Here is a 10,312-nt window from a genome sequence, read left to right as displayed (position 1 = left end):
CAGGCAGCAGAACACGAGGAGGATGCGCACGCAGTTTCGTGAGTCCCAAGGACTCTTCGCTCCTGACCGGGCTCAGTTTGCTGTCAGGCTTGGGTTCAGGTGGGTACAGCTCTGGGTTTCTGACCCTAGCTCCCGCGGGTCCCATCACTCCAGCTTGGTCAGGATCGGTGAGAAGATGGGGTACACCTGTCTCGGGGAGCTGGGCTTGTGGGCTTTGTCATCGGAGCTCATGGACCGCTAGAGCTTGGTGGGCGGGCCTGGAGAGGGTGTGGCAGCCCCGGAGGGGGAGGGACCGAACGGGACGTCCCGGGAGAGTGAGTTTATTGTCCTTTGGGGCTCACCCTAGACATTGCCCCTCTCCCTCCCGCTGCTGTCATCCCAGGGTCTGAGCTGCTAATAGGAACCCCCTTATCTCCTTTTAGAAGGCGGGAATGTCGCGGGGGCTGGGGAGAGGCTTTGCAACTTTGGGGAGTAGAGTAGCTTTCGAGGGAGTCTGAGGATGGGATACAAAGAGAACTGGGCTCCGGATTCAGGACCTAGGGCAGGGACTGCTTGGTTTCCTTCTGTGCCCTCTTGTGCTGTCTGATCGATTGATTGAATTGAGAAAGTCTCTGTTTCTCTCTACCTCTCTGTATGTTTGTGCATTGGTCAGGAAGGGGGTATACTGGCTCTATGAAAAACTTTCTAAGTTTAATTTTCACTGTTAACATTTTCTCCATCTGATCCTAAGTCTAATCAACAAGTTAGACCTGATTTTGTAGCATTTGATGATTCCAGAGGCAAATATACTTACACTAAAATTTTAATAAAGCTGCTATGTGGCAGGTGCTGAGCTCTGAGATTCCAAGAAAGGGAAAAACAAAAACAAAACAAAACAAACAGACAAAAACCCATCCAGGCCTGCTTTCAAGGAGCTAAACAGTGTAAAGGGCTGTATCTGAGGCAACTGTAGTTTTGTATGCTGCACTTGTGGGCCACTTATGTGTCCAGTACCTCTCCACAATTTTTTATGTCTCTAGAGTCAGGCTGTATCATTGAGATTTTTCGGTTCCTTTTGCTCACTATGATCAGTTTCTGCCCACAGTGTCCGTTAGAATATGAAACTGCTTAACTCAAGTGAAGGAGATTGGCTCCCTGCTGGAAATGCAAATTCATATGAGAGTCTCCTATAAAAACCTCTAAATAAAGTGATGGCCACACTCTTCAGCCCCCAATGCCTGACTCCATGTTAACAAGAACAGCTCCCAAAAATTGATGTATCTTGGAGAGAAGATACAATTTTAGGAAGAGATAAATCAGACCTTGAAGCTGCTTGACAGAATTTTAGGTGATATCGGTACCCAGAAGCAGCTGGACCCCAAGAAGCCCTCATCCAACTTCGAGAACTCTGCTTTCAGTGGCTAAGGCCAGAGATTCACACCAAGGAACAGATCCTGGAGCTGCTGGTGCTAGAACAATTTCTGACCATCATGCCTGGAGATAACAGGATTTGGGTGAAGTCTCAGCATCCTACAAAATAGCAAAGAGGTGGTGAGCCTGGTGGAGGACTTAATCTACACAACTGAGGAGTGAGATGAGAATTACAAAAAGGTTATGGGAGGTAAGAAGATAAAATAGGCACCTGAAATAAGGAATTCCTGGCATAAATAGGGAAAAAGGTTTCCTGAGAATTTGGAACTCCAATTTGGGATCAGTGGATCATGTTATCAAGTCTCTTATCTCCTTCAGGGTCCACTGTGGGTAGTAGTATGTAGTATTTTGCCATATGGAGACTACTTTTTTGAGTACTGGGTTTTTTTATTTTGCTTTCTTTTTGGAAGGTATAGGGTAGGATAAAGTAGGGGAAGTGGAAGGATAGCCAAATTATCCTATTTCTATAGTGGATTCATGCCATCTCTCCATAAAGAAATGACTGAAATTTAGACTTGGGAATAATGCCTTACGTACTTAAGGTAAAAGATATGGTGTAGTGGGAAAAATACTGTGTTGTGATCAGAAATTTTGGCCTGAGTCCCGGCTTTGACTTTTGGTAGAGTGTGATTTTGGGCAAGTAACATTAGCTTTGGGCCCCAGTTTCCTTCTCTGCAGAGTGAGGGGGATGGACCAGATTGTCTCTGGCATAACTTTTAACTCTACTATTAATCTCTGTGATCTGTAACCTTTTCTATAGTTTGTTCTCAGCCAAATTAGGACTAGAAATCTGGTCTTATGACTCCTACCATCTTCTCTTTTCACCAACATAGTGTCTCTATGATATGAAGTTAAGATCATCTGTATGTGCATACCACATTCTCTCTGGGTTACAAATTATTTCCTTACATGTCAAATAAGGTGAGATTCCTGTTTTTTCATCATTCACACTTGTTAGAAGTTATCTAACATGTTAACTGAACAGGAATCTGGATGCTGTATGACTCTGGGAAAGTCACTTAACCTCTTTATGTCTCAGTTTCCTCAACTGTAAAATGAGACTAATAATAGCATTTACCTCATATGGTTGTTGTGAGGATCAAGTGATATAATCTTTGCAGCACTCTTTGCACAGTGCCTTGCACATAGTAGGTGCTTAAATGATTATTCCTTCCCCCTACTATAAAAACTTTTCACTTGAAGACCTCTAGTGAGAGTGCCTCCTGAAGAAGATCTTGGTACCTTGGACAGGTCTCTACTTGTTAGGAAAATCTACCTTGCTATAATTTCTACCTCTTTCCATTGGGACCAATGGAATATAGGGTTGCCACCAATTTAATAATATATTCTTGAGTTTAGCCAGGGAAAGACATCAAACTTAGTGCAATAGGAATGATAGGAACTTTAGGAGGGAGGGAGTACTCCATATTAGAACTTGTAATAGAGCAAGAAGAAAGCTAAGCATCTGATGGTACCAAAGATTTCAGAAAATTAGCTTTTGAGGAATTCAGAAAGGATAGGATGGGGGCAGGGGGGAGAGAGGGAGTAAATTAAAGTTCTAACAGGGAAGGTGGTCCAAGAAGAGTGGATAGCTTTCAAAGACAAAATTGTTATATCATTAAGGTAAATGACTCTGATGAAGAAGAAAAAGGGAAATTGTCTACAAAGATTATGAAAAAGAACCCATCAACCAAGTTAGCGTGTTAAAAAACACATAAAGAAGATGGAAGGAACTGCAGGTTATAGAGGATGGAAACAAAAGGCAACTGTCCTGCAAGAATGATGTCAGGAATGCTTAAAGGTCAAAATGTTCTGGGACTTTTGATGAGTACTAAGGACAACTGAAAAAGGTTTTTGAAATATTGGGGCAAGAGAAATATCAAAGAAATGATGGAACCAGTGTTCAAGGTAGAGGGGGTAACGGTAATGGATGCTGGATCAACATGGAACTATTTCATTCTTATTTTGCCAATTTTCTCTATCAAGGAGAATGATCTTCAGACTGAGAGGAATGCAACAAAAATGGCCAACAAGTTGAAACTGAAGATAAATAGAAGAGATGATAGGAGAACTCTCAGTGAGTTCAGTTCATTTGGGCTGAATGTCTCCATCTTTGCACACTTAAAAGAACTGGCCAGTGTATTGCTCAGCTCCTTTCAGCAGTCCTTGAAAAAACCATGGAGAACTGGAGAGGTGGCAGAGGACTGAAAAGAAGCAGATGTGATGATTCACTGAAAAAAAGAAGGTGGGGGCTTGCAAACTAGAGGCTGACAAGGTTGACTTCAATTCCTGGCATGCTAGAGTGGGTTATTAAAAGGATGATTTATGAAGATTCATAAAGGGAAGTGGTGATCATTTTTTTTATCAAGGCTAGGTGTTTTTAAACTAACCTCATTTCCTTTTTTTAATAGGGTTACTAGACTGGTAGATGAAGATAATGCTATAGACATACAGCTAGAATTCAACAAAGTATTTGATGTAGTCTTTCATCTAATCTTTTGGAAAATATGGTGATATGTGGGCTTTATCATGGTATAGGTAGGTAAATTTGGAACTGTTTGAATCATAAGACCTAAAAAAGTCACCATTAATGGGTCATTGGTATCTGGGTGAGAGTTCTCCAGTAGACTCTGTTGTTCTTGTTGCTATGCTATTTAAAATGTTAATCTGTGACTCTTCTAAAATCAAGATGGCATACTTATCAAATTCACAAATGACATGAGGCTTGGGGAAGAAATAAGTAATTTGGATCACATGTTCAGAATTTGAAAATATGTCTACATATTGGCATCTTGGGCTTAACCTAAAAAAATAAGTTTAATAGAGATTAATGTAAAATTGTATACTTAGGTTTTTTTTTAAATGTATTTATTTACTTTTAGTTTATAACATTCAGTTCCACAAGCTTTTGAGTTCCAAATTTTCTTCCCCACACTCCTCCTCCTCCCCAATAGGGCATGCAATCTGATATAGGCTCTATATATGCATTCACATTAAACATTTTCACATTAATCATGTTACAAAGAAGATATAACCTATGGAATGAACCATGAGAAAGAAGAAACAGAACAAAACAAAAAAGAGAGAGTGGAAATTCAGACTCTATAATTCTTTCTCTGGATGTGGATAGCATTTTCCATCATGACCCTTTTGGAGTTGTCTTAGAACTTTGTGTTGTTGAGAATATACTTAGGTTTTAAAAAGTCACTTGCAGATATGCCAGACAGAAAATATGGAGCTATATAGTACTTAATTTCATGAAAAACTTGTTATTTTCGTGGATTGAAAGTGAAGTTAAAAGTCAGCAATGTGTCAATGTGGCCAGAAAAGCTTAAGCTGTTTTAAGACTTGGACAATGCCAAAAAATAGGGAGATTAGAATCCTAAAGTATATTATTAATTGTTTGATAGTATTATTCTCATTTCCCCAGTGACACTGTTAACCTCTTTGACCAAAAGATATTTCTCTTATGCCCCTCTGGCATCTTTTACAATACCAAGCACATAAAAGGGCAGGATGATAATGAATAAATATGTGGATATGGGGTAGGAAAAAGAAGAAAAGCACTAGACAAGTGGGGATCATTTCTTTTGAAGTCCATCATCATCAGAATGGCCCTATCTAGTCTTCTGAGTTGCAAGAGGGTGGCAGGAAATGAGTCCACACCCTAAAAACAAAGATGATATTTCAGCAAAAAAGGAACTATCAACACACTTGGCCTCATCTCCTCATTCCACATCTGCAGAATTGTGTTGACCTCTGGCTGCCACAATTTAGCAAGGACTTTTGACAAATGGTAGTATACCCAGAACAAAGTTATTAGAATGATGAAAGGGACTGAGGACTATATAAACAAGGGTTAAAACAGTTTTGGCATGTTAAGGAAACTATGGTCAAGGGCACAAAAATTGTCTTTAATTATTTGAAGAGCCCTTCTTGAAGGAAGGATTAAAAAAAAATCAAAGTATATGTGGAAAAGAGGCCAAAATATATTACCTGATAAATGTAGTGATGACTGGTACATACATATAATGTGGAAATTTGGGAGAAATCCCATTATTTCAATGTATAATACCTGAGTTTCTATGTAGAGAATGCTGTTCCACAGAATCTTTTGTGACTATTTGTATGAAATCAAGACCTTGAGCACCAGTGTCCATGATCCCCTTTGTGATCCTGGGAAAGGGACTAGGTTACTTCGTTTTCGCTGACTTTCTTTTTTGTAGGGAGTGTGTGTGTGTTGTGTACACAGTGTGCATGTGCATGCATGGGCATATGCTGGGCAGTCAACCAAGTAGTATATGGGAACACGTAGCTTGGTCTACTGGGAATTTCAAAGTAAGATCAGTATTCTTCATATTTCCTTTTAACTCCTCAGCTGTTAATTCTCAGAATTCTAGCCTTCACGTGGAGAAGAGAGAAGAGACAATGGCTCCTGAATTCCTAACTTTGAGATCCCAGGTGTGTTGATACTTCCTTTTTTTCTGAAATATCATCTTTGTTTTTAGGGTGTGGACTCAGTTCAGGCCTCTCATCATCTTGCAACCCAGACAACTAGATAAGGCCATTCTTATAATGCTGAACTTCAGAAGAAATGATCATCACTTGTCTAGTGCTTTTCTTCTTTTGTCCATATTTATTCATTAAGTCAACCTGCCCTCTTATGTGCTAAGTGCTGTAAAAGAGGACAGAGAAATATCTTTTGGTCAAAGAGGTTAACAATATCACTGGGGAAATGAGACCAATACTGTTAAATAATTAATAATATACTTTTTTAATTACTAAAATTAATTAGTAACAAAAGCCAAAAAGTAAATTAAAGAAAGGAAAGGCTAAATTGGGCAGGAAGGATGTAGGACAGTAATTCTGAGACTTTAGGAAGTAGTGAGATCCTTCATTTTAAATAAAATTCAGCAGAGACTTTGCAGTAAAATATTTTAAAGTGATTTTGAAATTCTTGCTGCAAATGAAATCTGATGGATTGTAAAAGCCAGAATCACAACAGTCAACAGACTCTTTCCAGTGCTTCTCCAAAAATTATTTACATAGGGTACCACAAAATCAGGCATGTGACAAATGCTTAATAGAATTCTTTTAAAACACTTAGAAACCTGAAAGCTCCCAGAAATGCTTAAATTAAAAGCTTAAAATCCTGCTCAAATCCCCCACCTGTTCTCCCTTCTCCAGAACCATATAGAGAAGAGGGTTTTGTGTGAACCAGAATGGGTTTGACATTTCAGGAGTCTGTGACATTCAAGGATGTGGCCGTGGATTTCACCCAGGAAGAGTGGGGGCAGTTGGATTCAGATCAGAGGGACCTATACCTGGCAGTCATGCTAGAGAACTAAAAGAACCTAGTCTTTCTGGGTAAGGATAGCTTCATCTTTTGACTCAGGATTTTCTTCTTGTAGTGTGTTCATTTCCTTTTTTCTTACAAGATATGAAGTAATTAGCTAAAAGTTAGCAGGGGATGCACCACACAGAGAAGATGTCTAATCCTTTTACACCCAAAAGAAAGGCTATTTCTCCTTGTTCCCAGATGAAGAGGCTTTGTTTAGTATAACTGCATATTGGCAGGTTTGTTATGCTATTTATTGGCCTTCATCTAAGATATACTTCAGGGTGACGTTTCCCCAAGATAAGTATTCTCCCAGTATAAGTTCTAGAGCAAATTCCTACAAATATCAGAAGCATCTTTCATTGTTTTAATGGGGAAAGGGGACTGATGAATTCACTTGACCTCTATGACATTCCTCTACACTTTATTGGAATGTTATATTGAACTCTCCTACTTCAAGACTCTGAACTGTCTCCTATGCTCTCCTTTTGGATCTTCTCTTCAGGAGAACTATGTTCTAGAAGTTAAATGTAACTAGAAGTTAAATGCTGAGATAGTTTTTTTGTCCTCATGCCAAAGAGTCATTTTTGCATTTTTTTCCACACGAGCAGGGCTTCCAGTTCCCAAACCAGAATTAATTTCCCATAAGGATCGAGGGAAAGAGCCAGGAATCCTGGAAAGAGAAGTCTCCAAAGGTACTTGTTCAGGTAAATGAGTGAATGAGTGAAACCATGCAGAGGGTAGTCACTTCAAGCAAAATATCAGGTGGTCCAGTTAAATTTTGAGCCAGAAGATCTCAAGGTCTCTCAGAAGGGGAAAATCGGTGAAATAGAACCTCAATAACACACCTGTCTTGTCCTCATTCAATCTCCAAACTGAGATTTATTCCTTTTCTCCATATCTAAGTCTTGTACCTTTACTCTAAATCCTGTTCCTTGTCCTTTCCTATGCTCTTAAACATTTCATAGATTTAGAATTAGGCAGGGTGTGAGAAGTCATCTAGCTCATACTTTTTACCCTTGTTATCATTATCTATCATTATCTATATTGCCTTCTGGTTTGGGATAATGGTACGAATAGTTTATTTTTTTAACTTAAGACTTCTTAATGGCTATATTAGGGTCACTCACTGCAGTATTTAAAATAAGGCCCTTCTGAGTTCAAGGAGTTTAAAAAGTGAGAAGACTTTATCAATTTCTTCAACCCATTTCAATTCCTTTAAATGGAGGTCTCTCCAAATAAGTGATTATATGGTAACCCAGTGTCCATTAGGGAAGAGGAAAAGGAAGAAACACAGATACAAAATATGTATTAAAGAGTATACTTTAGCCTTTTTTTCCTCTAGCGCTGCAAGGCCTGCAGGTCTGTGCCAAGGGCGCGGGTCTCATCAGCAGGATGGAGTTTGTTAAAGTTGTAAAGAATAAGGCCTACTTCAAGCGTTACCAAGTGAAGTTCCAGAGAAGGCAAGAGGGGAAAATGGATTATTATGCACGGAAATGCCTAGTGATCCAGGATAAGAACAAGTATAACACCCCGAAATACCGCATGATCGTCCAGGTCACCAACAGAGACATCTTCTGCCAGATTGCTTATGCCTGTATAGAAGGGGATATGATTGTCTGTGCAGCTTATGCCCAAAGTATGGTGTGAAGGTTGGCCTGACAAATTATGCTGCCGCTTACTGCACAGGCCTGCTGCTGGCCCGCAGGCTTCTTAACAGATTTGGCATGGACAAGATCTATGAAGGTCAGGTGGAAGTGACTGGAGATGAGTACAATGTAGAAAGCATCGATGATCAGCCCGGTGCTTTTACATGCTACCTGGATGCAGGTCTTGCCAGAACTACCACAGGAAACAAAGTCTTTGGGGCCCTTAACGGAGCTGTGGATGGTGGTCTGTCTATTCCTCACAGTACCAAACGCTTCCCTGGGTATGATTCGGAAAGCAAGGAATTCAATGCTGAAGTACATCGTAAACACATCATGGGCCAAAATGTTGCAGATTATATGCGTTATCTCATGGAAGAAGATGAAGATGCATATGAAAAGCAATTCTCACAGTACATAAAGAACAACATAACTCCTGACATGATAGAGGAAATGTACAAGAAAGCTCATGCTGGTATACAGGAAAATCCAGTGTATGAAAAGAAACCCAAGAGAGAAGTTAAAAAGAAAAGATGTAACCGCCCCAAAATGTCCCTTGCCCAGAAGAAAGATTGGGTTGCTCAGAAGAAGGCGAGTTTCCTCAGAGCCCAGGAGCGGGCAGCTGGTAGTTAAAATATCAAAATCTGTAATTTTCTATGAAGATTTTCAGCTTAAGACAATAAACTTATTGAACATCCAAAAAAAAAAAAGAGTATGCTTTACACCCAGCAGAGATGGGAGTACGATACTCTGGGCCTCTGAATCTGCAGGGCAGCTCCCTCATTCAAACCAGAAAATCTCAAGACAGACAGACAGACAAGGAAATTATTGCATATTACTGAAAGAAACTAAATAACCAGTATATAGCAATCTTTACATTATGAGTACCAAACAATTTCAGTAGTTAACTTCATAAAAGAAAGTTTGATAACACTATAAACATAAATAGCAACTGATATGGAATCCTCTAAAGATGGTTTCCCAGCTTTCTCTTTTGTATAAGAAAAGTCCTGTCTGTAACATTAATAGACATCACCTCCTTTTCAAGGGTTTCGGGATGGTGATTGCTGTGGAACAAAGTGTTAGCTGCTGCCTCCTCTCCTAGATCTGTGATTTGGGATCTTTGAGCACAGTAATTGGTTGAGGGTAATGAGACTACACAATTAGCATGTTTCTTTCCTCAAGATTAGAAATCAAAGGGAATAAGCTCTTTGAGAATAGGGATGTTATCATTTTTTGTATTGGCATTCCCTAGTACCTAGCACAGTGCCTGGCCCCTAGCAGGCACTCAATAAACACTTGTTGATTGATTCACATGATGTCAGGTGCTATGAGGCCATTTTTATGCCATTATTATTAAGATGAGTAGACATCAACTTATTTTAGGAATAAACAACAGGAAGAAACAACACAAGGTACTTCTCACAAGGTATTGGCTAGTTGACATGGCCATGCATCTACCAGGGAGTTCTATATCATAAATTCTCTGGGTAGTGGCAGTAGAATGGCCTTGGGTAATTCTCTCAAGTGAAAAATCAAAGGTCCTCTGATAGAGGTGCTTCAAGCTGAATTACAAATATGAAAACTGTTTCAAATTCCCAGGAGGAGAGGGACGTGGCAATATTTATTTATTTGTTTATGCTTTTTGGAGGGGGAAGACAAAGTAATCGGGGTTAAGTGACTTGGTCAAGGTCACATGGCTAGTAAGTGTTAAGTGTCTGAGGCTGGATTTGAACTCAGATCCTCCTGACTCCAAGGTTAGTGTTCTATTCACTAGGCCACCTAGCTGCCCCATGATTGGCAGTATTTAAATCCAAAAAAGCCTTAAATGTTAATAAAATGTGTGAGTATATGTATCCATAGATAGATAGATAGATAGATAGATAGATAGATAGATAGATAGATAGATAGATAGATA

General features: G+C 39.5%; 1 protein-coding gene and 1 pseudogene across 1 annotated transcript in view; both read left to right on the top strand.

Annotated features, from left to right (window-relative positions):
* The window catches only part of LOC138159478 (zinc finger protein 502-like), a 15,087-nt gene continuing 4,775 nt past the window's right edge, over nucleotides 1–10,312 (top strand). Inside the window, exons 1-4 of the mRNA XM_069085843.1 lie at nucleotides 1–99; nucleotides 5,789–5,871; nucleotides 6,651–6,777; nucleotides 7,360–7,455. The gene's annotated coding sequence lies outside the window, so the exon portion shown is untranslated. The remainder of the gene's footprint in view (nucleotides 100–5,788; nucleotides 5,872–6,650; nucleotides 6,778–7,359; nucleotides 7,456–10,312) is intronic.
* Nucleotides 8,129–9,104, top strand: LOC138159481 (large ribosomal subunit protein uL18-like; annotated as a pseudogene).

Source organism: Petaurus breviceps, unplaced genomic scaffold (genome assembly GCF_028583685.1).
Source record: "Petaurus breviceps papuanus isolate PSGF00001 unplaced genomic scaffold, PetGlider_PUasm1.0 176, whole genome shotgun sequence".
Lineage (NCBI taxonomy): Eukaryota > Metazoa > Chordata > Mammalia > Diprotodontia > Petauridae > Petaurus > Petaurus breviceps.
This window is presented reverse-complemented; position numbering and strand designations above follow the sequence as displayed.